Source organism: Harpia harpyja, chromosome 10, assembly GCF_026419915.1.
Source record: "Harpia harpyja isolate bHarHar1 chromosome 10, bHarHar1 primary haplotype, whole genome shotgun sequence".
In the NCBI taxonomy this organism is placed as follows: domain Eukaryota; kingdom Metazoa; phylum Chordata; class Aves; order Accipitriformes; family Accipitridae; genus Harpia; species Harpia harpyja.
In genome coordinates, this window is record NC_068949.1 from 45446470 (window position 1) to 45474027 (window position 27558).

The window sequence follows — 27558 nt, forward strand, 5'->3', positions numbered from 1 at the left end:
ACTTCTGTATGTGTGAAAACATATTTATAAATTACAAGTAACTATTTAATTGAACAAAAAGTCTGGATTATTTGCTTATCAAGTTGAAATGAGCACTAATGAATGCACTGAGCCTAGTAAATCTGACAAGCAATGAAAAACGAGGAGAAATCATGAAACCAAATACCTGTTTTTCCTTTAGGATGTTTTAATTGATCTTGAATTCTTGAGTGCTGATAAAGATTGAGATAAAATATGATGTCCAAGTTAGAGTAGTTGCTGCAAAAAATCAAACCAAGTCAGGATATAAGAGGTTTAGAAAACTTGACCTGCAAGGTAGAATAACACATGGATATACCTCCTACGACCTCATATATTATTTTCTAAGAGTTGATGTGCCTTTGGTCAGTATCCTTTGGAATCACATTGAGCTTGAGGAAGCATACAAATTTTCAGATGATGACTCTGATTTAGTGACTGGCCATGTTGGAGACAATATCTTTGCTTTGGAGCTGAATGTGTCTGTGTAAGATAACACAGCAACCTAGAGGATGGTGGGGGTTTTCAGGTAGCAAAAGCGATTAATGTTAAAGGACTAATAAATCTTATGCTTAAATTCAGCTTTTAAAGTAAATAAAACCATTTATAAGAAAAATTAAGGGATCCATATTGATTTTTTTTTTTCCTCCTGAGTGTAATGCAGTGGCAGAAGTGAATATTTTTTGAATGTTTGGAGCCTACAATCTTAGACTAGATATACAAATGCCAGCTGGAAAGAGCTATTATTCCAAAGTTATAAGAAGCTGAAAATACTTTTCATCTGATTGTCATATTAACCTCAAACTCCAATGTAGCTCCCTCAGTAGACCTATAATAAAATGAATAATTATTTCATGTCCTGCATAGCATAATATATAGCAGGCAAGTACTATGCTATCAATTGCTGTCACTGCTGTGAAAATATATATGAGAAAAGCAAATCAAGCTTTCTATGCAGCAAGAAATGTTTTGTGTTCTTCAGTGTTGGTTATTGTAAAAAAACATACTTTGAAGCTCAAAATTTAATTTCCATTCAAGAAAGCTGCTTTCTTTAGAGGTTGAACAAGCAAGCAATCCTGTAAAATTAATGGGATTAATTAAAATGTACAAGTATTTGGGAAGTATCCATAAGCATAACAGAGATTTACTCTTTCATACCATACTGAATAAATTTTCATGAATTTCCTGCGAGATTTTTAAGGCATTTTATGACCTTGTTTATAAAAGGAAACTAGGGATTTCTAACTCAATTAGTTTTAAGAAAATACTGGAATGAACATATTCAAGCATTTTGTAAAGCATTTCTATTTATTAGATAATTATCTTTCTAAATAAATATATTATAAAGAAGAATTTACATTTCTTGCATTTCTAATTCAAAACAGACATCATTTTTATTCTGTAGTTTTTAATCTTTACTATTTACAGTTAAACAATGTGCCTAGCTTCCAACTAAGGGCAGTCACTTCAATTGCCTGTCTATCTGACTTCAGCAAGAAAAAGCCATTCCCTTTTAATGGTACCTTCGTGCTGTTTTTTACCAGTCTGCCTGCCTACAAAATGTACTCGCCCTGCATTGTTGCCAGCCTGTGCAATTGTTCCCGGGAAGCTGATGCTCACACGCGTGCCAGGGACTGGCTGGTGACTCTGTAAACAGAGTTCCCTTCTGGACCAAAGCACCAAAGGCTTGGGTTTGTTGCAGCTCCAGCTGTAGAGGTACAATTTAAGCTCTAGTGTGTTGGCTCGTCTTCCAAAACCTGGAAAATGGGGCTGTTGGTTTCCTGGAAGTAATCAGAAATCTTGGTCAAATTTTAAAGTGTTTTGATTTGGGGTTTTTTTTTCAGTGGCTAGACTCAAAGTTCAGGAGGGGAAGGATGCCCACTTAGCTGATGGCTAATGGCAAGTTTGCAAACTGTTAAGGCATTCTGAAATAGTTAAAACATTGGAAAAAGTATCCATAGAAGGCTACTAAATAAGGATTGAACCGTGTTTGGCAATTGCTGCAGTCTGGGGGAGTATTCCTGAGAAATATAAGTATGTGCTTTCCCTGTTCTTACACTTTTCTGTAGGCATCCATTGCTGGCCTCAGCTCCAGACAAGAGAAGCCCACGTTTTCATTTGGGAAACAGAGGTTCAGTGTATAGGGATTTGAAACTCTTCCTCCACTCTCAGGGGAACATCCCGGCCGTTGTATATGTGGTCATCTGCAGTAGACAGCTCTCCTGTGACACTTCACTTGATACAAGGCGCTTGAGTGCCAAGAGTAATTCAATTATCTGGTATTTGGGACACCTCTCTTGTGTTGGTGGGAGGATTCCTGGTTTTCTCTTTTAATGGTTGGTGAAATAGCCTATGGAAACAAGAATAGTGAGAGAACAAGAGCAACCTCCTTCCAAATATGTTGTAAGGTGATGATAAGAGCCCTTCTTTCAGAGGGGCAGAGGAATCAAAGGGTTCAATCCAGGTCACCTACGTGTTGGCTGAAAAAAACCTTATGGCCAGGCTGTTGGGTGAAGGAGAAGTACCATATCCTCACCCTGTGTTTCACTTTAATGAGAAAAACAACAAAAAGCATTTTGGGAAATTTCAAAATATTTACTTTTCCAATTCAGCTACTGAGCTGAAAAATCAATTATTCCTACAGCTCTGCTGGAGATCTTGGGTTGAGTTCTTGGTTCGTCTGCCAAGGTTGTAGTGAAAAGCATTTATAAGGCTGTATTAGTAAATCAGACGCCACTGCTTTTATATGCTGCACTCCTAGGCTTTGGACCTCATTGCACTGTTTTGCTGGTCCTTGCTGTGACAAAATATCCACAGACAAGGAGATTTGAATTCTGGGAACTGGATGCTGGATGAAGGAACCAATGGAAGAGAACATGAACTTTGAAGATTCCAGTTTGTCTTGAAATTATTTATGAGACATCAGCTGACAACATGTAAGGTCAGTCAAACTAAACCAGTTTTTTTGCATGAGATGATTCATAAGAACTATTGTAAATAGGTACAAACTCTTCTGATTGACTTTTCTGAGTCCACATTCTCTAGAAGCAGTTTACTGAGGCCTTTCTTGCACCTTTCTGCCAAGTTACAGACAGCAAATTGGGTGAGATGAAATACCGGTCTGAGATATTATGATAAATACCAGGAATGCTCTGAATGTTCATAGGGCTACATGGGCTCTTGGAAACCCTCTGAAAACTACAGAAGCTATTGGAGAGAGCATTTGTCACCCCTGTTTTCTATTTTTCTGATATTCCTTTGTATTTGTGTTGTGGAACTGGCAGATTCTGAACACTTAAGCAATTGCATATGTAGTCTTACAGTATCCAGAAGCAGCCCTGAAATAACCTGGTTTGTTCCCACAGATAACTGCAACTGGAGTTTTCTCTATTTAGGGCAATGGTGAAATGTTGTATAAAGAAGTAATTGAGGTTCAGGAGTTTATTAAAAGAGCAAAAAAAAAATATCCCCCAAACAAATCAGGAATATGTTAAGATACAGCTCCATAGTACACGTTTGCTATTGGAATAAAAACCAAACAGGGAAGCCAGAGGTAAGATTAGAGATCCGTCAGTGTGCTGAAATCAAAGAGGTTCAGCTCTTTGGTTTTACACTTGAGGACTTCCCATGGGGAGTCATGGGTTTTGGGGGGGCCTGTGCCATTTGTTTTTTCCATGATTGCCATTTCTGAAGTATTATGGTGGCATTCTGCTTCCATCGACTTTTGAAGCTATCAAGTTAGAAGATATGTGTATGGGATGGGGCTGACCGAGGTAAACGTCTGATTTAACTGAACCTTTTCGTCTGGAAATATGGATGGAAGTTTCACAAGAACTTTCACCAGAGGGGTCTTGGTTCACTCTGGTGTCAGCTATGGAAAGCGTATCTGTTCTCAGGAGGGGTTCTGGGAGCTTCTCTTTTGGTCTGTGGCGAAGAGGGTAATCAGACGCAATGGCTTCTGATTTACTAATACAGCCTTATAAATGCTTTTCACTGCAACCTTGGCAGACAAACCAAGAACTCCAGGGATCTCTACCTGCTCTATTAGATTTTTATTTGTTAGCCAAGGAGCGATTGCTGGCAAGTGCACCGTTCATTGGGAAGGTAGAAAATTCATGAGCTCAACTAGTCTCGAATGATTCTTATCTTTTTTGTATTTTGGACCATAAACTCAGCACTATACATATCCTTCTGAGCTTAGAATATTTTTGTCTTTAAATATATATTAGAAAAATACATCTTTGGGATCTATATTGGCTAATCTATTTTTAACTTTTTTAAAAGTCCTTTTTTTGGAAATCTCTCATTTCAGAAACTACCATAGTTTCATTTAGGAGTCTTAGTACATTTGCTCCCTACCAAAAAAAAATTGAATTCCAGTGTGTTTTTTTTAACTGAAATGTGTCTTTGCAATATCCAGATAATGTTGCATAAGAGAAAGAATTCAATTCTGGAGCAGAAATTCTCTTAACTGCACTTGATCTATACTCACAAGTATGGGCTTAGGGAATTGTGCCGGTTAAGATCTTCCTAGATGCTTGTACACATGCATCACAGTTATCTCTAACCAACTTATTCAATCCCATATTCAACTAAATTCTTAAATAAATTAAATTATTTGCTATCTACTTAAACTCTTCAGCTATAAACAAGGATGAACTGCAAATTCTTGTTAAAATTAAGCTTTTTGATTTAGAGTGATTCAGCTTGGAGTTAGAGATATTACTCAAATTTCTTCAAGGTTACAGGTGTCACTTTACCTGTGCTGCTTACTAAAATGGAAATTGTCTGTACGTGGAAGTAATTTATGCAGCCTGGCTCCTCCTGTAATGCCTGTTAGATCCCATGAAATTGTTAAAGGTTTTAAAGCCAGGGGAAAGAGCATAATAATAGGGGATAACCCAGCTTGGTGTTCCTGTGAAGTTGTAATGAGGGAGATCTTAAACCATTCACCTGTAGCCTTGCTTGTGGGTTTGAATAAATCACTGTGATCTGGTATCAAGACTCTGAATCCAGACCTGGCCTGCCCATCACTGACCTGCTTGGAGCCACTTCTCAGCACTGTGAGGGTAAACTCAGTGTACAGTCATGGGTTTGCATTAGCATTGTGTAGTTGCTTTTGGAACAGACTCATTTTTCTTGGAAAAGTTGTTAGGAGAAAGCAATAAATGTCAGGTGTCTTTTGATATATTGTTTACATACTTACAGTGATATAGTCAAATAATTGTATAATGACACTTAAGGCTATTTAGCACATGCCTCTTCATTGTTCTGTTAAACTGTTTCATTTATTTTTCTATTAACCTGCATTTCATGCACTGTATTTCGTACCTCAGCTCCCTGTGGGTTGGGACAACAGAGAGCAGGACTCTCTAGTCTTCTACTACCGCAGTCTATCAAAAATGTTATTATTGATCACTATGAATTGAGATTAGGGGCTGTTTACCAAGTTTCCATCTATCTATCTAAAACAGATTTCACAAAGGAGAGAAATTATTAGTAGAGCCTCAGAAGTTTGCAAAAGGACCTCAGTGATGAGGTGATAAATATATCACGACATAAAAAGGTGAAACTCTGGGATAATGCAAATGGAAACACAGATTTCTAGCCCTGCCTATGCCAGGTAATCTCCAAGCTACTGCTCAGGAGAGAGATCTTGGGGTTGGCGACAACAGCTCCGTGAATCACCAACTTTCAGGACAGAATAGGCTTGGACTCAGGCTGGTAAAGAGATGGTTCGAGAGGGTAGTAATGCAAATAAATAACATCATCGATAGCTGTAAGAAGGTGGATTGGGAATGACAATGGGCTGTCTCTCATAGCAGGAATCTTACAGGGATGCTATGTTTTGTAAAATGAAATCCCCAAGAAAAAAACTGAAGAAAAAAAGCAACCCACCACTCCCCCCATAGTAAAGCAATTAGAGTGCTTAACTGAATTGCAGAACTGTTAAAGGATACCTGAAATGGAAGAGTAAAGAGTTAATCAGTTAAAGTTATGGAAATAAGGTCATCAATGGCTGTTAAAGCACACAGAGATGCTGTTGATATAATCTCCATCAAACTCTGAACTTGCAAGTTGCTGAAATTCAGCAGGGTGTTTCTGAGGGAAGTTTTCCTGTGCTGCAATGTTGGTTTTTTTTTTTCTGACTCACCAGTTATTTGCCAGCTTGAGATAAAATGTTGGGTTAGATAAACCTTAGAGATAGCCTTCCTTTGGGACTGTGAGGAAAGTATTTGGCTTGTAGGTAAATTGGAGAAGAGACAGATAATAATAACAGCTGATCCAGCCCGAAAGGAGTCAGTGATACATAATAAAACACACATGAATTATAATACACTACCCAAATCTACCAACCCTAAACATTTCAAAACAAAACACCACCAGGCATGCTGTCTGCTAAGGGGGATTTAGTGTTTAATGTCATTTAACGTCAGTCACTTCACAGAAATGTTTCTGCTAAAAATGGTCTCTTAGGCTGGTGAAATCACAGGCTTGTACTTTGCCTGATTCACTTTTGAGCAGAATAATCAACGTTTTCCCTAGAAACAGGTCAACTCATTGTCGTAGCAGAGCTGAAGCCAAATCAAATTAGGCAGATGTTTACATTTTCTGAGATAATACTAACTATGTTTGGAGTGTTATGAGTAAGAAATGTATATAGAGTAAGAAAATTCAGAGAGTAATATTTCTACAGTGCTATCAATAGAGCCAGACTTGGTTGTATTTTTAAAAAAAAGTCACTTCATTTGCAGTTATTTTTGCATGGTTTCCAAACTGTATGCTTAATGTGTACGCTGAGTGAACCACATAATTTATTATAGACTTTGCAGAGTGGCTAACGAGGTGTATTGTGTGACTTTGTTCAGACAGAGAGATTTCCTGGTTGCCAGTAGCATTAACTTTAGAGAATAAAATACAGAAAAGGAATAGAGAAAAAAAGAAAAGAAAAAAAAAAGAAAGAGAGTCCATCAACTTTCCTGTGGAAAACAGTCCCTCTGCAAAATAAACAACCTCCTGTCATGCCAGCACAAGATAAAACAGTAAGGTGTAGGGTAAATTAGAAACTTGTCAAGGCAGGCTTTTGCATGAAGATTACACGATTGGTCTTGCAAGCAACACAAACTTATCAATTGATGTATACATGCTATACTGAGTCACTATTTTTTTTTCTCTTTATATGAAGGATGAATGAAGGTAAGATGAAAGGGGATGTCCACATTACAAAAAACTTTCTAGAAATTGCTTATTTTGGTTAATGCTTATTAATTTACGATCACAGCTGGCACTGAGCCCCCATCAATAATAAAAGCTGGTGATAAAAGAGAGAACAAAATTCTCTGTAAGCACAACGTCTGCTTCCCTGCAGACCTAGCAGAAGTGGTAGGATCCATGATTTTGCCAGCAATTTTGTCTTAGTTTTACATGCTTCGTCAGTAGTGCTGGCCCGTGGCAGAGCTGTGTTTCTGTGCTCCTCCAAATAGCCGGGAGAAAGGACTGGAGCTGGGACTGACCTCTTAATAAATGCAAAAGTGGCACAAAGATCTCCCTTGGGTTCAGAGCTTCCATGGAGATAAGGCACCTGTGACGTTGTAGACTTCTGTCGTGTTCCTCATCAACCGCCTGGTTTCCTGGCAAAAGGACCCTTGCCTGCAGTGTCCATCCTGACAGAGAAGCTGCTGTACATGTTGTTGTACATCTGGAATGACTTTGCTATCACAGCAAGATATAATTTTACCAATCTCTCTTTCAGACGATGGCAGACGCATAGCTCCGATTGCGAGAACAGGCAGTTTGTTCCTGCCTTCATCGTGTTTAACCATTCCTGCTTGGTTTCTTTAAAAGCCTCCCTCTGATGAAGGACTTCAGGAAGAATTCTCCTGGTCATCCAGATAGAGTCCATTACCTGGATCAGCCTTTTCCACGTGCATGTTGGCAGCTGCAGGTTTGCAAAGGAGGTTTTTCCCTTTCCAAAACTCAACCAGATCATTCTTATGCAGGTGTTCACTTCTGTTTTTCACTGTACTTTCTGCTAATCCTAGTCAATAGGACACTGAGGGTTATCTATATACCCTTTAAATTCATTGGAGAGTGATCACAAATGACTAATTATTTGAACTTTCTTTTCTGTCCAGAGAGAGCAAGTTAGTACTTCATATACATATTCATATACAGTGTAAGACCTTGTGAAGTAAATAGGAAAGATGTCAGAGTAGTATTTAGGTAATCTCAGCAGTCTGGGGAATGGCTTTCTTTGGACACTGTGAGCTTTGAACAGGACCCTTTGAACCAGAAAAGAATTGCAATTTGTTCCTCTCCTCTGGGTTACAGGAGTTTTAGCCAAAGAATTTATGGAGTTTACACCAGTTTTGTGGCTATATTTCTATAAAAAGCCAGTTTATAACCTGCTATGTCATGAGCCATGGTAATGTCTCAGGAGCTGCTTATTCATTTGTAGGTGGGCTGCTGATATTCAAAGTATTCAGTTTGATTTCAAAAATTGTTCCAGAAAAAATGCACTGCTCTCACATATAACTCAGCTTTATTCTGGGGATCACCCCAGCAGTTAAGCAGTAGAAGCAGAAAGTGCCCTCCAATAGCCCAACCCCATTTAGAAAATAACCGTACAAGATCATTTGCTCTTGTTATTTTCTCTTGGCCACCTGTTCTTCTATAGAAATCAACCCTAGGTTTTCCGAGTGTCTTAAGCATAAAACAAATTTTCTACATTCCTAAACCTTCTCCGAGAGAGACTGCCACATTGTTTTCCAGCTTCCTGGGATTTTGGGGGTCATTTTTACCAGGAATCTGGATTGTGCTTGAGTCTGGGCCTGGACCTTTCACTGCAGGGATTTGATTTTCCAAGTGAAAACGTTGGATATGGGTCCAGTGACCGGGAATATGGGAGGGAGTGCATGAGGGGAAACACATTTGTGCAGAGAGAGAAATGAAATGAAAAGGAGGTTCTCTTTAGAATTTGGATGGTATGTGCATTCATGCTTTTCCCTCACTGCTATAATTCCCCCTGCAGTTCCACGTTCAGCTGTGGTGTCTCCCTAAGACGGGAAAGGAGCAAACACTAATAATTTTGCTCATCTAGACAATGCATTCCCAGGACATGAAACTGGAGCTGAGGAATCTGAGAAGGTGAAGGGTCCTGCAGTTGAAGTTTTGGGGTGTGATGGACAACGTGCTGCACCTCTTCCTGCTCCAGGCAGCGCAGCCCACTGCCCTCAGAGCGCTGCCTTGCTGTGAGTATTCTCCTCTGCTCCATCCTGGAGCTGGCCTTAATTGCAAGAAAAACAAAGTGGAAGGCTGGCTATAATGATACTTCCCACAGCTCAGTAATATTAAAAAAAGAAAACAACCCAAACAAACAGAAAAGTGATTTTGCCCGAAGGCGGCTCTGAACAATATTCTTGGTAAATTACTTTAAACCTAAAGCCATCCCATCTTCAAAACCCATGGGGATTAGCTTCCCTTAAAAACAATTAAAAGCTACACACCAGCTGTGTTTCAGCTGTGATTTGTATTCTGTAAGGTTTTCTCCTTGTGTCTTTCCTTTAGGTTTATTAAGGCCTCCTTTGATTCCCTTTTTTTTTTTCTCTTCTGCTCACCTGGTTTACGTGAATGGTGAGGACTGTAAGTGGCAGCCACTGACAGTGATGTATTTTTAACTTATTTCTGATTCAAAACCTTTCAGTCATTCTTTCCCTGAATTTTTGTGCAATTTCCAACCAGATGTACAGAATCAGTTCCTGAAGCGTTAACTCTGATACTCTGCAGAGGCTTGTAGATGGGACGCAGAGAACAAATTTTGACCGAGGAGGAATCTTTCTTTCTGTCTGTATATCTAACTGTGCGAGCCAGTGGAGCATCACCTGGCTGCAAGGAGAGCAATAATTGACCCCACTGTGCTCCATGGCATGCTCATATATGTGAGCTAGGAAGCATAAAGTTTGCTTTTGCATAGTAACGTTTTGGCATACAAATATATTATGAAAAATCATCTCACAACCGCCAGAACTGTGGTCAAGTGAGTTAGTTAAAATCTGCACAAATGTTTCTAACAGTAATTTTCCCATTCAAGAGAAAGGCTTCCAGTGTTTGCAGAGTGTCAGATAACCTTGACAACACTCCTGATTTTTCTGGTAGGGTTATATTTAAGATAATTCAATTCCTGAAAGGGAACATCCTAAGCCTTGTCAAATTAAAGAAGGCACAATCACAGATTTTTCTTTCTCCTCAGTGTGACAGAGAAGAAAACCCCCAGTAATTTTATTGTTTATCTTTTTTCAAAATGATAGGTGTTTGAAGCTGACATAGCTACAAATACCATTTTGTGTTTCTCCATCTGCATGTAAAATCCATCTGTTTGCAGAAATTGTATTTACACAGACTGTAATCCTATTGAGTCTCAGATATTAGAGATTGTGGCTATAATGACATAGGAAACCATTTTTATTAAGAATCAGAAATTGAATTAGATAATTAGATTTATTGATGGGAAATTAAATTTAACAACTGAGAATTGCCTTAAGTTAGTGTAGCAAGATTTTCATTACTCTAAATGTAAAAAGTTTCTGCTTTAGTAGATGCTTTTAAGATAGAGAGATACAAGCTGGCGTGCTTGCCTGGAAAACGTGATTCTTTGATCAAAACAGTTCGGTTCATACCAGCTGGCTAGATTTTTCTTCATGAATGAAACAAATATATTTTCTATTTTAGCAGCCTTCCAGATATTCAAAATCATGAAACAGAACTGGAAAACAGAAATGTTTTGTGTATATGACACTTGTCTCTGAGGCAGGGCTGATGCACCGTTACTGGTACGTCTGTGATATGTTTCATATTCATAAGAATTTTTTTTTTTCCATCCATGTATTCCTTAGCCAAATCTTAAGTCATTTGGGCTGGAATTTTCTACGTAAGTTGTCTTTCTTGCTCTGACATCTAATTATAGAAGGAAAAAATTCCTGCCTCACTTTCACATAGAGACAAGGTGAGCTGGGGTGGGAAGGATGCTGAGACCACACGGTTAGCTGGGAAATGCAGAGTCGGTTTAAGAGGGAACCCATGAGGTGTGAGAATGGAGGTTGCTGAGCCTCTGTTGGAGGGATCAACCTCGTGTTTAGGGCTGGGACTTGCCCCTGGACATGGGGAATGGAGATAACCAAGATTGTTTCATGAACAGCTCAGTGGACAGGAGACAGAATAGTGTGACAGGTCCTCCTTCATTCCTCTGGGGTGTAACCCACGGTCCTGATCCCTCCCCTGCAGAGAAATGCCTGTAAAACACGCTGGCCAGGCTTCGGTAGTGTTTGGGAGGTGATAGCCAGCATTGCTGCCTGTACTTGTTAGCTCCAATGGAGAGGTGTGTTGTGGACCTAATGGTCCTACTCCTGCTGCCCTAGGTTAAAAAACCCCAAGCACAAACATCAAACAACCCTCCCCCAAAATGACATTAACAACATTTCTGGCATTTTCCAGCTTTTTAAAACATCAAAGTTACATATGAGCTGTGACACGTGTGCAGTATATATACAAGAAGCTATGGTATAATTTCTTGCAAATTTCTTGAGACCTTATGGAATGAAAGCATTGATGCTGACACCTGAAGGAGACTAGAGAAGCGATCACTTGAGAACCGTGTGCTCTGATGTCCTGCATAGGAGGGACTGTGCTGGTGTTTGCTGGTGAGCGGCAACGGAGGGAAGTGAAACTTGCAGTTAGCAGCAAGGAAAAAGGAGTAAGCAGAAAAATAGTTTGCTGGGACAGATGTCAGAAAAATGTGGTCAGCTTCCTACCAAAAGCACTGCTGCAGGAAAAAGTGTGATCCCGTCCTCATCTCTTGTGGGAAGCCTAATGCAGAACCGTACCAGATGGCTGCCTGGGAAAGATGTGTGGACCATGCTGGTAGGTTGGCAATCAGAAGGGCCTTCTTAAAATCAATTTACTCTTTTGCAGACAGCCCCTGTGAATGGTGCTGCATAGACATTATATGATTACAGTTGCTTAAAATCTCAGCAGAAAGCAGGAGCTGTGTTCCGTCAGGAAGCCCCGAAGCTCCCGCTGCCAGGGAGAGGGATGCAGCCACCGCTCGTGCTCGTGGCCGGGTGTTATTCTACCGAAATGCCGGGCTGGCCAGGGCACGGCTGCTGCACATTGCTTACGGGTAAATGTTTCATACGTTTTTTCTTGTGCAGCATTGGACAGCCAAAGTGTGGTAAAAAAATCATGACAACCGCTTCCTAAAATTCCCCCAGCAGATGAAGATAAAGGGAAAATGGCTCGCTCTTTCACTGACAATTCGTGGCTGCCAGAGGAGGATTTCCAGGTTGTCAGAAGCTGCATTTTATCCTCAGACCCATGGATCTTTTTAGATTCCATGTGGAACTCTTATGGTTTGAGGGCAGGAGCCGTACTTGTACGGGGCATCAGCTCCTTGCCTGTGTTGCATCAGCTCGTGGCTGGAGGTGATGCCGTTACAGCCCCAAAGCAGTGGCTCCAAACACCAGCACGGGGATCACTGGTGACACGAAGCCCACTCTTTTAACAGGGGCTGTGTGTGTTGTCTGAAGAGATAAATGCTTCCTTTGCCTCAGTTGTGTAGCTTGATGCCATACCATGCCCTGCTGCTTCTCTGCTGGTTACGGTACCTGAGCAAACCTGTGCAGGACCCCAGATATATGCACATTTTAAATACTGGTGCAAAAACTGGGAAAATACATCCTAACAGCTGCAGCCGGTCGTATAAACAGCTCCTGAGGATCCTCTGTCAAGTACAGTGAGGTTGTGCTCATATTAAATCAGCAGATGAACTTTTATGACCATACCCAGATTGGCTACACTTGAGAAAGAAGATGTAGTCAATCTGAGATTTTACTGGCATTCAGGGGAATTCAGTACCTAAATGCAGTACTTCTGCAGGGTCAGTCCTAGGCAATGGGCTGACTTAATGAACTTGATTATCTGTTCCCTTCCTACACATCTTTACTAAATTACAGCAGTGAAACGTGCAATAGATCATTTGAAGCTTCATTAATTGCACAAGAAAAACCAGTTGTTTTACTGAAGTGCCCACCATACAGAAAGCAGCATTCCTAGCCAGAGCACTCTGCAGGAGAGCAAATTTTCTTAACTTTGTACAAAAGCTAAGTAAAAAAGAGAATTTGCCTGGTGCAATGGAGCTAAGGTAATACCTGCACATCTGAAAAGTGTCTCTATTTCCCTTATCAATATTCAAAGTTTCTGAGTAAATTTTATGTGCCTGAGATGAAGTGTTTGCAAGTTTGTGCCTCCTAACTCTGACTTGGAAGTCAGTCTTTTCAGACTCCTCATAACATTTAATTTTGCAGCATTCTCCAGAAACTACTTCACTGCACTGGAGTAAGTTGTGACCAAGAAACGCATCTTTCCTGCTTTTAGCATTGATTCCTGTTTAGGTACTGCTCAAGCCATCCTGTCAGCAATCAATGGGGGGGAAATCCTTTGAGTGTAAAACCCAGAGAGGAAGAAGAAGAAATACTGAAGATTGACTGAAAAACATGGAAAGCCAGATTTGTGCCAATAAATGCTCAGTGGGGCAGCATCACCTGGGAAGAAGGAATTACAGGTCCTCTGTAAAAATTTTCAATTTTTCCATTCCTGCAAATTTTCCTGCATATTAGAATATTGTTATCTTCTAAAGTAATGGTGAACAATTAAACTTCTGTTAATTCTTTTTAATTTCCAATCCATCTTATAACTTAACCTGTCCTTTCCTTTTTTTCTCTTCATGCTTAAAGCTACTTTACATCAGGTACCCCTTCCATTCACATGCTAACAATATTCTTTTCAAATCCATAATAATCTCCTTATTATTTCACTGCCAGCCTTTTTCTTTTTGCACTTTTTTTTTCTTCAGAAGATGTTCCTGCAAAAATCCAGTTATTCAGGTATACTGAACTCATTCATAAACTGTTCAGTTCTAACATTGTAATTACTTTTCAATTGTGTTGTCTTTATCGAGCTTACTTCCTTAGTTGTTCGTTCAGCTTTGACTATTTTAATACTTCAGTACCTGTTTTTCACAGCTTGTGGATTGTTCAGTGATCTTTTATTGCATAATTGAATTATATTTTTCTGTCTTCTTTCAGACTTCTGAATTGGTGGGCATACTTGCTTGGCTTTTCTTATATTCTCTTCAAGGCTTTTTGATTGATTCTGGCAAGGATCTATCTTTTATTTTTCTTGATGGTTCCTTTTATTATCTCTATAAAAACTCCCATGTCAGCTCAATTGAACTAACTGTATTTGTACCTATGAAAATGCAGCCATCCAGTTTATGATAAAAGGCATTTTTTGTAAAGAATGGCGCTAACTTTCCATTCTTGTGGATTTGGAAAGTTTTCTTTATTTTTTCCAGCTGACGTTGGCACCCTTATTCTATTTGAAGACACATGAATTTTTAGAGTTTCATTTGAAACTCAGTGTTTTTCATATGAGATGGAGCATCCTCAGGAAGCTGTGATACTCTTCAGAAGAGATGCTGCTGCTCCCTCTCTTGGGCCACCTTCAGTGAAGGGTGGCATTGGTCACTCTGTGAGACTAAGATATCTTTTCTGCGGTGATTAGTTCCTTACAGCTTTTGCACTGGTACATTGATCTGGGAAGACTTTTTTTTTTTTAAGTTGCTGTCCCTTAGACACATGTAGAATATTGACAATTTTTTTGAGAGATTTTTTTAGTTCCAGTGTAACCACCCAGCTGCACCTTGTTTTTTACTTGTCAACTCTCTTTAATTCACTACTTGAGAAAATTTATGATTAGAACAGTGATATAAAATAATCTAATCAAGCAAATAGGATACCTAGCTTTCAGATTGTTTTTAAACAGTAAATCTCAAAGGATTTTATGGAGCAGACATTATCATTATCTCCACTAACCTGATGGGGAGAACAGAGGTGCAGTGATTTATTTAACTAAGTTGATGAGCGCAGGATAATAGCATCCACATCTCCTGGGTGCCAGCCCTGTCCTGCTTACGGCATGTTGCACTGCTGGCTGGCTATGTGGGCTTTTCTTTGATGTGTTTCAACTCATTTTCACTCTGGATAATTATCTTCAGGAAAATTAAACAGTAATTGTTTTAACACTGTGTTTCCCAATACACATAAAACCAATATTGGATATAATGTAAAATGGGTTGGAGAAGTGGGCTGTGACCACGAGTAGGAAGATACAGAATTTCTATTTGAGTTTTCCTGTAGCAATATGTCCACCAGAAAGCTGATTAGCAGTGTCTGGGGACAGGCAGTGGTAGGATACTTTTGCCACTTAAATTTTAATGGCACGTGAGTCAAGGTTTCTCCCAAGTCTGAAGTCCTTTTCTACCATATTTCTTTTCTTCTGGGGGAAGAAAACCCAGATATCAGAAGTAATCTTACCCTTTAGTTTGCTGACCTGTATATCTGTTTTAGAGGGAAGAAGCAGCAGATGGAATATTTGGCCTTCAAAGGATTTGTTTCGCTTCAGGTATAAATAGGGATATTAGGAAAGACATAGGCAGAAGGCACGCAATCCCAAAATACTGCTTGAAATAATATAGGTCAATGTACATTAACTGATTAGGTTTAAAAAGTGAGGCTAGTCAGAGACCGTCACCTGATACGCATTTTGAGACTGTCTAATTGTTTGTAATAGGGAAAGAATTGCACAATATTTGCTGAATATTTTGTGCTGGAAAACCAATTAGCTGAATTTTTTTAAATGGCCTGTACCCTGCCTTGTGATTTGCAAGGAACAAAAGCTTTTGCATTATTTAAAATAATACTTAAGAGAAAAAATGTATTAGCAGCCAAGAGTTCAGTGACTTTTGAGTTCAGGGCTACTTACAAATACAAACACAGTATCACAGTTAAGAGTGTTTTCTGTCTGTGTATGATTTAACTTCCCATTCCGTGATACGAGCTGGTGCACTAGCCATTGTATATACATTTTAATTCCTCCTGAGTTCTTTTTCCAAGCAGGGAAATGCCACTTTGTGCATATCCAAGATTGGGAACAGTGAAGTCTCTGTTATCATCAAGCTTAGCTACAGCCATCTGAAACCCCATGTGAACTGCAAATGTCTGCAGTCTTGGGGTGAAAAATGTCCACTTACGCTAAGGAAAATCGGTGCTTGCTTTAGTAAATGTTCCTTTATGAGTATCCATATCAGCTGCTGAAAGTCAGGGAAATACTGTAGAATGGTGGGACAAATGTGCCATGGTAACTTCTCATTTCCCTTAGAAATGCATCCAGTATAAAATATGCAAGTGATGCAAATAAGCAGAAATGTGAAAGGTATCCGAAGTGTGGCTGGTTTTACTAATGGGACAATGATTACGGTAGTTGTTTGCAATGTGAACGTTTTCTCAAGCAATCCAGGTAGCAGGTACCTTCTGAGACAGGCACCTTTTATGTCCAGCCAGGAGTTTTTGATGGTTATCAGACTTGCAGGTGATGTTGAGCTGTCACGGCTTCCATGCAGTTGGCGTTCAGGTGGCTGTGGTGGGACTGGCAGTGCTGGGAAAGAGCATCCCCTCTAACAAAAGCCCCACCACATACCGTGTGTGCTGCCTTTGGGGTGCTGGCTCTGCTGGCTGCTGTAGACATGAATGAGACTTCATTACTGCAGGTATTGGTGAACCCTGATGATGCTGTTAGTCCTACTGCAAATCTCCCATGGACCTTGTGGGAAGGAGAGCTTCCCGCTGGGTTTGCAGAGATGTCCTGTTGTCTGTAAGTTCTGAAATTGTTTCTGGACCCTGGTAGGGGAATAGACAGGAGGAAAACATGTTTTTCTTTTCTTTTTTTTTTTTCTTCATTCTATTCCTGTTCCTGTTTCAAGAAATGTTCCCCAAGAATTGCTGTATTTTTCTTATGGAGGGATAAGTGCTAAAAGCCTGCTCAGCCTCAGTGCAATCTAAATAAGTAATGACAGATATCTTGTGATGAGCCTCACTGTATAATAGAGACCTTCTGAAGGACTGTCTTTGCCCCTAAAAATGTGCCATTTCACATCTGAGACCATAAAAAAAAGGGTTCTCAATCTCTTTTGGAGTGTCTAATTTAGGTATTTTTGAGTCCATCTCCCTATTTTGCCAGAGGCTTTTAGAGAATTGAGGCTCCTCATACTGCAAGCAACACTGAAATTGTACCTGGATTGTACCTCGAGTACCTGGAGTGGTATTGCTGGATCTTCTTGGTATCTGCATATCACTCAGAGAGGGACTACTCTTCCCCTTTGTTTCTCAAGGCACTTCCATATAGGGTTTTATTGGCAAATTTTTTTCTTTGGATTTGTCAGTAACATTTGACAATTGTAGTGATGAACTTCCTGTGTCTTTGCAAGTCATATTCACACTATAATTCCATCCATTTCAGTGTTTACTGGTTAACATGGCCTAGTGTACTGTTTGGTTTCAGAAGGTATAAATGTTTAGAGGTGAAATATGTTCCTTCTCATGTGCATGAAGAGAATATATTGCTTATTTGGCAGAGTGCTGGTAAAATCTCAAACAAAACTGTGCATTAAAAGGAAAGAATTATTTTCTGGTTTTACAGCCTCACTGTTTAGTTAGTTTGCTAATGTTCAATAACGATTATGTTTTGGTTTTCTATATAATGTACTTTCTAGCATGCTTTAGGGGAAAAGCGTGTATGGGTATGGACAGATAGGATTCCTTCTCTAGGGCTGTATTTGCACTATGCTTTTAATCTGATAATGGGCAAAATTAATGTGTGATGAAAAACATATTCTGAGGAATATTTTGGCATCAAAAAAGTGCTGTGTGTATTTATTCTGTTAGGTCCCATCCATCATTCATCCTATATGAAGTAACTGACCTTTTTAGAGAGAACTTCGATTTCTTTCTTAAAAATATGTTCTTACTCAGTTATAAATTATAGTCTACATGCTGGAATCACTTGGTGAAGCTTATAGCCTGTGTGATGCAGGAGTTCGAATAGACCATAATGGTCTCTTCTGGCTCCAAAATCTATGAATCTTTGAAAATCTCGTCTAATTTAATAAGCGCAAAAGTACCATGAGGATTTCACTTGGGTTCCCTGCTGCTATAGGGATAAGTAAGAACAAAACAGATACGTTGGGTCAGACCAGCATAAAGAACTGTGTTTCCAGCAGTGGTTGAAGGTGGTTACTTTGAGGAGACTTATCTTATTTTTAAGTTGTCCTCAAAATATTTCTACTTATTTCCTTCCGGTTGGGCAGAGCATACAGCTGGGGAGACCCTACCTGTTGGGGTGCTTTTGGAATGCACCAGAACCATTCTCGGGTTTGTCTTCATTAGCAACGATGGACTGTACAAATGGGATTGTTCCTTGTCCATTTGGTCAGAGTCCCCCAAACCTGCTGGTCTGGAGCAAGACATTTCTAACTGTCCTTCCCTCACTCAAAATCAATTTTTCACATGAGGAGAGGAACCCCAAAATAAGCTGTACATCTTTGTCACCCTGCTGCATATGTGAGAAAAGGGCAGGTTTTCTTTGCTTATTTTTATTTCTATGGTGGAATGGTATTTTTAAGTACTGTGAACAAACCTATTTAATGCTGAAGGAAATTCGATTCACAGAATCACTGAAGCAAAGGTCAAGTGATCTACTAATGATGCTCTTTAATGTGACCTTCATGATACAGACATTTTTGTCCTTTATTGATACCTTCCTCAAACTGAAAGAGTTCTATTTCTGTTTTTATACACCCAGATCAATCCCGCCCCAAATATCTAAACTATAGTTATAGCGTATAAGTACCATATATTTCCTAAAAGACTAAATTCCTGTATTATCATTCCCTTGCAGGTCTGCTAATGGAAATAATTTCTTCAAATTTATCTCTGTGTGGCCATTCAGTACTTGCTTCACTGCTGCATGACTGATAATAGAAATATTTAAAGAAACTGGTGTTTAAAGAGAAGGCGCTTTGGTTATAATTCATCCAAGGAAATCAGCAGAACAGCCAACACATTTGTAATAAATTCTTTGATTATTTTATAGAAGTTAATTGTCCTTCCTACCCCATCTTACTCCTTCCCCTCCCTTATTTACCGCAAAGCATGTTTTACCTGGAAAAGCAGCAGTTGTCACTGTTCAGGATGCAGCTATAAGGCCAAAGGTGCCTATAAAATGTAAGTGATGTAGACAGCATATCAAATTTGCCTGATGTAATTATTCTTCCTTCTAACCCCCTATGTCCACTGGATTAATCAGTGACACCTCAGGCTGAACAGCCAGGGATGATTTTGACAGAGGGAGGCAAAATGGAACGTGAAATGACAAAAGAAAAAAGAATTAAATATTATGCCTTGCTCCTGCAGGTTTATATGTCTTACCCATTTCCAAAGAGCAAACAGTAATCATCCCAGCTTCATTTCCTTTGCGTCTTATTCTAGCCTGAAACAGCTTTGTCTGTGAGCATATGGTTATAACCTGAAAAAAACTTCCTAGAAAATTTAAGTGGGGGGAAAAAAAGGAACTTCAGCTTTTTGAGATATTTCTCTTGATGTCTCAAGAAAACGAGTGATGTTTGGTGACACACTGTGCATGCGCTGCTCAGGTCATGCTGGATGCCTCCAACACGACCGTCGGCAGAGAAAGGGAGGAGTGATGTACGTTCTGTGGCAGGTACCGCTGCCTGGAAATCACTCCGGGTGCGCCTACACTGGCGTTTCGGTTGGGAAGCACTTTTGAAGCAAATCTCCTGATTTTCTCCACTGACAACGCTCTAGGTTGCAACATGAAGTGCCCAGGCTGCAGCCCCGTGCAGCTTGGGGTGAGCCGGAAGATTGCCCCAAGAGCAAATGTTGCGGTCCAGCTTCAAATCAGTCCAGCTAGTCCAAAATCAAATAAAATAAAGAAATCCCAACCCTGAACTGGGAGGGGAGCAGCTGTCAGGACCGCAGCAGCACCTTTGTCCTCCAGCTCTGCTGCTCCTGCTCCGCGGTGTAACATGGGCAAAGGCAGGCACGGGCTGCAGCGCTTAAATGCAGCGTAGGCTGGGAATGCAGAACTGTTTTCAGTGTGGCAATTCACAAGGTCAAGTGTAAGTATGATTTAAACACTTGGATTAATCTGAATTTTCCCTTTTGGGATTACAAATGCAATTTTTTTTTTTTTTTTTTTTTTGGACTATGCTAGTTATCCTGACCCTATGCATCTCTGAATTTTGGCACAACTCCAGTCCAGTTAAGATCACTTAGCTGGAGCCTGACCTTTAAAGGACTATAGTTTTTAGAGTCATGACCAACTAACACACATAATCTCCAGTAGAAATAAGGTCAGGTGTAACCAAGTTAATTTTTTAACCAAAGCCTTTAAAAAGAACCCCAAAATTAAAATTAAATTTTAATTTGTTATTCATTCCCATAGTTTAATTATGCAGTGTTCCTCCAGCAATAAATGTTTTAGTCTAGAGTGATTGTTAATTTATGAATGTATTCTGTATTGATTTTTGAGCAAAGCTATTTAAGCAGCACCACCTTTCTTTCAGCATTTTATCTTTAGCAGGCTTAGGGTATTTGAATTTCTTATCTTCCAGTTCTGGTTCAAGGATTTATTAGAGCAAAGGCCAAACATAATTACATTAAAATATGAAATAAGCCTAATAATTGCAAGCAGATTTCTATAATACAACAGATGAAATGGTCCCATTACAGTGCATAAGGTTTCTTTAAGGAAAAGATGTCAGGCTTTTCAAAATGTTTTCCCTTTTCTTTTTTATAGTAAATTGATATTAGTGCACTGTATCAGAAATGTGAGGGTTTGGGGTAAAGAAGTCTGGGTTTTAACTGGTGGAAGAGCAAAAAATTTTGGAATTTACTTGTTTTGGTTTTTTTGGTGTTTTTTTTTGTTTTAGTGTTTTGGTTTTCATTTTTTTTGTGTAGGTTTTTTTTGTTGTTGTTTTTCTTTTGTTTTTTTTAAATAAATGATAGTATTTAGGATTGTGGAACAGGAATTCCAGCTTTCATAGCTGAATGTGCACTGTGGGCTTGCTTACTCAGATATAGCCATGAAAAGACTTCTCCGACAACCTGGATAAGAGTTGCTGGTTCTTGGCTGTAAGATTTTCTTGGCCTGAAGCTACTGCACTGTCCAGACTGTATTTAGTTCAGCTTAAAGTGACTTCTGTCCACCATTTTTAGAGAGTAAAAAATTAAGTGATAAACTTAACACTGCTGCTTCCAGAAAGTAATCTAGACTATAAAAGGGATAAAGGCTCTTTCTGGGACCAGGGATAGCTGTAGCTATGAATTTAATATGTTTCTCCTCTTGGGAGGCAGAGTAGAGAAAGGCAGATGTCAGATCAGGAAGGTAAGGGGAGAGCTTACAGAGTTCAATGATCAGGTGTGATTTTTAAAAAAAATATTAAATTTTTGCCAGGCCAATGCCATTTTATAAGGCTCTGTAAGCTCTCCCTTCACTCTCAAACAGCCCTGTATTGAGGAGGATGACAAAAAGAAGACAGGAAAGAAAGATGCCTGGCATTGAAGAAACAGGACAAACACTAATGCAATAGTTGTGTTTTTTTCTTGTTTCTGTAACCCTGCAAAGAATAATGGTTTGTGGAGAAGCTGGCAAAACAAAGTGAAACAACCCTGCCAAAAAGGCAGAGGTTGTGTTTTGTTTAGCATCGGTTCATTCCAAGAGATGCCCCAAAAACCTAACTTATGGGAGGAGGGTTCGCTGCAATATCTGCAGAAAATTAAATTCACACAGAGGTAATTTTCTATGACAGAGTGACCTTGGTAACCAATGAAAAACAGTTCACCCCAATTTCTTATTATTTTCAAAATGTAGACAAAATATCATACCTGGGTGGAATTTCACATTAATATAAAGGCAGTCAGTCCTTCCTTGCAGGGAGGAGAACCTTTGAGCTCGACAGCTGCAGGCATTTGTGGGTGTATGTTAATGTAGCTGTATCCTTCTTGTACTAGTCCTAGGTTTGCATTACATTCTTTGGTGCATTTTTTTATATTATAATTTCCCGAATCAGTATTGCTATTTGTTTTGTTATATTTAACAGCTTGTCTAGAAAACAGCTCAGTTTGATTACAGTGCAGCAATAAACAGGATAAGTAATTAACTCAAGGCACATTTCTTAGACCATTAATTAGCTGCAGCTATCCCTCGTCTCAAAAAAAAAAAAAAAAAATGGTAATCTTGTTTCCCAGATCATCTGGGGCACTTTCCTGAGCAGCCTCCATGGTATTTTTGTCCTTTCTCCATCCTCTGTTATCTCCTGCTTCCCCAGTCTTTGTTCCAGGTGTGAGCAGGGAGGGGGCACAGCTCTGCACAGGGACTTCCAGGGACGAGTTTAATCCTTCCAAAGCCAGGGGTACCACGAGGCTGGGACCGTGCTATTTTACCCATGTCGGTTTGCCGTGTTCAGTGCAACTCCTCTTCCAGGTCCTGGTGGGATCTGGTAGCTCGGAAGTAGCGTCTTATTGCTTCTGGTCTGGAGCCAGTTTAACTGGGGACATCTTGCAGATGTCTTGGCTTAGGTATTGTGCCTTTTGCAAGCAGGCTCCCATCCCACGTGCTCTGCGGTGATGTGTCGGTACAGTATCCCATGGTGGATATGCTAACCAGGGCGATGGGTAGGACCTAGGAGGTCCTAACTTGTCTTAAAAGGAAATGAAATTTCATCTTTTTATCATGAGATCATGTATTTATCAGAAATCAGTATTGTAAATTAAATTCATCCTGATGCGTGACCGCACCCAGTAATACAGATTGGTATTTTTGAGTGAGATTTATTTCCTCCATAGTGAAATACAGGACAAGGTCTGAGACAATGAATAAAACAGCTTATACTGTTAGAAGATATACCAAAGACCAGGCCTGACTGTGACTGTAATAACGCATGTTTTCTGTGTGATTATTATACAAACATAGAAACATTAAACTTAGGAAAAATAGAGAACAGTTCTGCATTAAGAGGAAAAATATTTTTCACGTGTAGCCAATGTCATCTGCCCGTTGGTCCCCGTGTGCCAAGGGCCGCTCGGGAAGCAGGTGGGTAACGGCCCGTTCATACCAGCTTTGGAGATGGCCTGTTATCTGCAATGACCTCTCCTGCCTGTATTTAATATTTTTGGCACTTGTGCTTTCCATAGCAATTTGAGATTTATGAAGACTAGCAGCAAAGTCAATGGCTTTGGAGTATCAAAGGTTGAAATGAAGAGGGTTTTGTAGACAGGTGGCAAGACTTGCTTCATTTTACAGAATGGGAATAATTCCAGGGAAATGTGTGAAAAATCCTGCAGTCATTTCAGCTTCTTACTGTGATCACCCTCCTCCCCATTATATTATATATTTTTATGTTATAAACCAAACAAATCTACCTGGCTGTAAAGTTTTATGTAGTCAAACTGTTTCATAGTGAGAACAATCATAGTGTGATCTTAAATGGGGCAAGTGAGATAAGCCTAATTGCTCATTTGAGAGGACTCTTTTATAGAATTCTTGAAAAAGAAGAAATAAAACCTCCAGGTATGACAGAGAGAACAAAGTTTCATAGCATAGAAAAAAATTCGTTTGTTGCAATATTTATTTTGCCATCCAGCATATAAATAGTACATGAGTGAGGGAGAGTGCTACATGTCTTTTAACCATGTGATCCAGACAACAATGCTTTTGTTGGGTTTTGGGTTTTGCAATTCCCAGAGCTGTTACATCATTTATTACTATGTTGTTACTTGTCACACCTGGTTACTGCAGTTTTTATCAGCTGCATAGTGTGATGCATCATGGAAATTGGCTATGGCTGGGGAAATGTTAAATAAATACAGACTAATACTGTTAATGGCCATATTTCAAAGCCTGTGGAATTGGATATTCCACTTGCTCCCTTCCCACAATAGGTGGGGGCTGAGCGGAGGAGTTCCCATGGCAGCTCACCTGGAGGCAGGTGGGGGGGACCGTGCTGTTCCCAGCACCCTTGGGAGATGCCTGGGGATGTGGGCTGGGCTTTTCTGGAGCGTGATGAATGGAAATATGTCTTGTCTGGAGACTGGCAATGCTGCAGGAGCTCAGGGCTGGAGGATGCGGTATCCTGCTGTATCAGCTACATCAGTAAAAAAAAAAAACCCCATAATGCACAAAACCCCCAAACCAACCCCAAATGACCCCAAACCAAACCAGAAAGTATGTTTCAAGCAAACATCTAAGAATCTAAACACGTGTGGTGCAGTGCGGTTTAGGAAAGGCCAGGTTTCTATAGGTATTTATATGTGCACATAAATCTTGCAGAAGGAAAGCCTGTGTACTTACAAATAAAAGATTCCCGTAGTTACGTATTTTTATTGTGATCCTGATTTGCCTTCAGAAATGAGCTCTTCTGCAAGTCTTATTCCTTTCTGTTCTCCCACCCTCAGTTTTAGTTCTGGTTCTCCACCGTGTGGGTTTCTCTTCCCTCTTTACCACAGGTTAGTTCACATATTGCAGCAGGTGACTTTTGGCGGTGCCGTCTCCCCGCGGTGGTGCAGTTTCTTGGTGGGGGCAGTGGGATGGTGCTGAGATCTCCCCCGCTGCGTGGTGGACGCCCATCACACCAGCCCTGGCCCCAGCACACCGCTCCGTGCCATTACACAGCCCAATGGCACTCGCTTTTGTCATCATTGCAAAAAAGGTAGATGCTCCAAATCTGACGATAATTCGTCAAAAGCCAACGTTAACCTTAGCGATTTACTTTGTTCTGCTTCCTAGGCAATTAAATTTTAAACAAATCCATTTTTCTCAATGTTGACCCTGCTATTTGACTGTTAGAAGAAACATTGATACAAATAAAACTATACTGAGAACATAATGAAGCTGGTCTAAAATTCATTGCAAATTCAGATGATAAAAGGTCACCTATTAAGCAACTTAATCCTTTTTTTTTGCATGCCTCTATGAAAAACTGTATATTTCTGCCATGAGATTCCTGTCTAACCTAACCTGTAATCTAGTGTTTTGGGATTTTTCCACTGTTATTCCAGAGCAGTTGAATGTGTTCAAACATGAAGTTTAATCTAAGGAAGCCAAATTTCTCCACCCTCCACATACCTGCAATGATGCTTGAGCATGCCAGCCTTCCCATCAAGTCTTAGGTGCAACTTAGTTATTTTCAATAGTAATCTACACTTAAACCATTACTTGTGCTATAGCGTGGCACCTACTGCAAGTCAGGCTGCATGATCTATCACGAGGGTAACAATCCACATAGATAAAATGGATGGAGATGCTGGAAGTGGCTTTCAGGTGACAAAGACCCCTGCCAGCCCAGGGACTGTGATGGGATTGCCAACCCGGGGACTGCACAAAGTGTTCACACCCCTTTTCCTCCCTTTTTCTTTGTGAGAACAGATGTGCGTATCTCTGGTACAGGGAGTTGTTCTTTACAGCTCTGAAATTTTCCTCTTGTGGTTATCCATGGCTTTTGAGAACATACCTTTCCTTTGAATTTGGATGTGGTTCTTCTCAGGTAAAAATAACTTGTTACAGAATTTAATGTGGCAGGGAGTTATTCAGAAGCCAGCTTTAGCTGTATGGCAAATCAACTTGGGCACATCCCTCCCATAACAGCCCTTATTTCAAAACTCAGCTTTTTTTTTTTTTTTTTTTTTTTTTTTGCTAGCATTGCTGAAAGTTCCCCAGACGCAGACCCTGCATTTAAGGTGTCCATGTCTTGCTGCTGAGGAGTCATCGCTAAATCAGTGTCTGCAGTTCAATGCAGATACATCAGGAGTGAGCAAGGCTGTCCCCCAACCACCATGAGTTTCCTCTGCATAGGGAGAATGGACACCTACACCCACCTTCTTCAGGTAACAGTCATCTCTGGAAATAATCCTGGACAAAGTCCCCATATGGAAAAAACACATTTTATCCTCCCAAAAGGCAGGAGCACGCACAGTGCCAGTGAGGCAAAGAGCTAAGGACTGGGGTTTGTGGAGCTCCAGGCAGAGATTTGCTTGCACACCTCGGCTCCTTGCTTTTTGGACTTGGACTTGAGGTAGGATCTGTGCTCAGAAAACTTGCAGATTCTTTGATCTGAATCATGGGTTTGTGGATTAAGGCACTTTGTTTTGCTCTGAACAACACCACGACTGAAGATAACACCCCAGTTTCCTCGTAAAGCTTTCTGCCATTTTTCATCTTGAGTTTAATATTGGATCAACACGATTTTTTTTTATATCAAGAGTGGATGTTGCTCCTAACACTTTTTCATTGTTTTTCATTAACTATGTATGCAAATTCAGGTTGTTTCTAGGTCACTAGGAACCTTAGGCTTTCCATTACGTGCTGTTTGGAGAGCCAAGCACATGCACCTCGGGAGTCAGCATGATTCTGCTATTTACACTTCTGTACAACACAGCGGTAGAAAAAACCCTCCAACAACTTTATTAGCATTAATATGAAATACTATGTCTAACGTAATTATTTCTTTTTTTTTTTTAATCCAAAACCAAACTTGATACATCTCCCTTAAAGCTTCAAATCAATAACCGAAAGAAATTGCTTCTCATAAAGAGGTTTCTGGATGGATGCTGATATTTCAAAGTGTGACTCTTCTTGTCTTGCCAAATAAAGTAATGCTAATGTTATAGCAAAACCAATTACAAGCAGGGTGTAAGCCTCTGCGAGTTCCTTTTTAAGGTAGAAGACTAGGGACTGGGGCTTGTATGTTCTGTTTCAGATGATATAAATTATTTGCATAACAATGGAAAAGTTTCATTTCTCTTTTTTACTTAAATTTAACTCTTCATTGAAGATGCACAGTAATGTTTGCCTTTCCTGTGAGCTGAAATATTTGCTTAATGGTTACAAATGGCTTTGAAAATTCAGCATTAAAAGCTTTGATCATGCAACTTCGTAATTGCTGGTTGCTTCTGTAACAGTGACTACTGCTAGTCATGAGTCTTCAGGAGTTTCTCCCTCCTTGCTTGTTCAGCCACGAGTGAATTTAAAAATCCTATGATTTATATACTCTCTCTATATATAGTTAAGTCACAGGATTTTTATATATATTTTTATCTATCTATCTAAGTAATTTTCTCCTTTTAGTCTTGAGCTGATGTGAAAGCCTGACAGAATAACAAAAGTGCACAGAAAACCGAATCCCGGCGGAGGCTGGGGCTGGCTATACTTCCCCTCCCTCCCCTCTGCAGCAGTTACAGGGGGTGGGAGTCCAGAGCTGCCACTCGGACTCACCCTGACACTGCCCGTGATCCTGTCGGACCCGCGTCCCCGAGGACCGCGGTGCTGCCTGAGGCGATAGCAGCCGCTGCAGAGCTCATCTATTAACATTTCTATTAATATTCCCTGCGTTATTTTTACTGCAATCAGTCTTGCAGGTTTGTCGGCCGCTGAACAAGGAGACCTGGCGACGCTGATGCGACTGTGCCGCGCCGGCTCTTTCCCCAGTCCCACCGCATGGCGCGTGCCCTGTACTGGTCTGTGCAAGGGGAGGGGGGTTGTACAGCTCCTCTGCTCCCCCCCATAACCTACCCCCCG

At 40.1% G+C, this 27558-nt stretch overlaps 1 long non-coding RNA gene across 1 annotated transcript in view; it reads left to right on the forward strand.

The window, feature by feature from the left end:
• LOC128146936 (uncharacterized) overlaps nt 1-26124 on the forward strand; it is a 100594-nt gene extending 74470 nt beyond the window's left edge. Inside the window, exon 4 of the long non-coding RNA XR_008236895.1 lies at nt 25682-26124. This is a non-coding gene — a long non-coding RNA (uncharacterized LOC128146936). The remainder of the gene's footprint in view (nt 1-25681) is intronic.
• Nucleotides 26125-27558: the final 1434 nt, after the last annotated feature.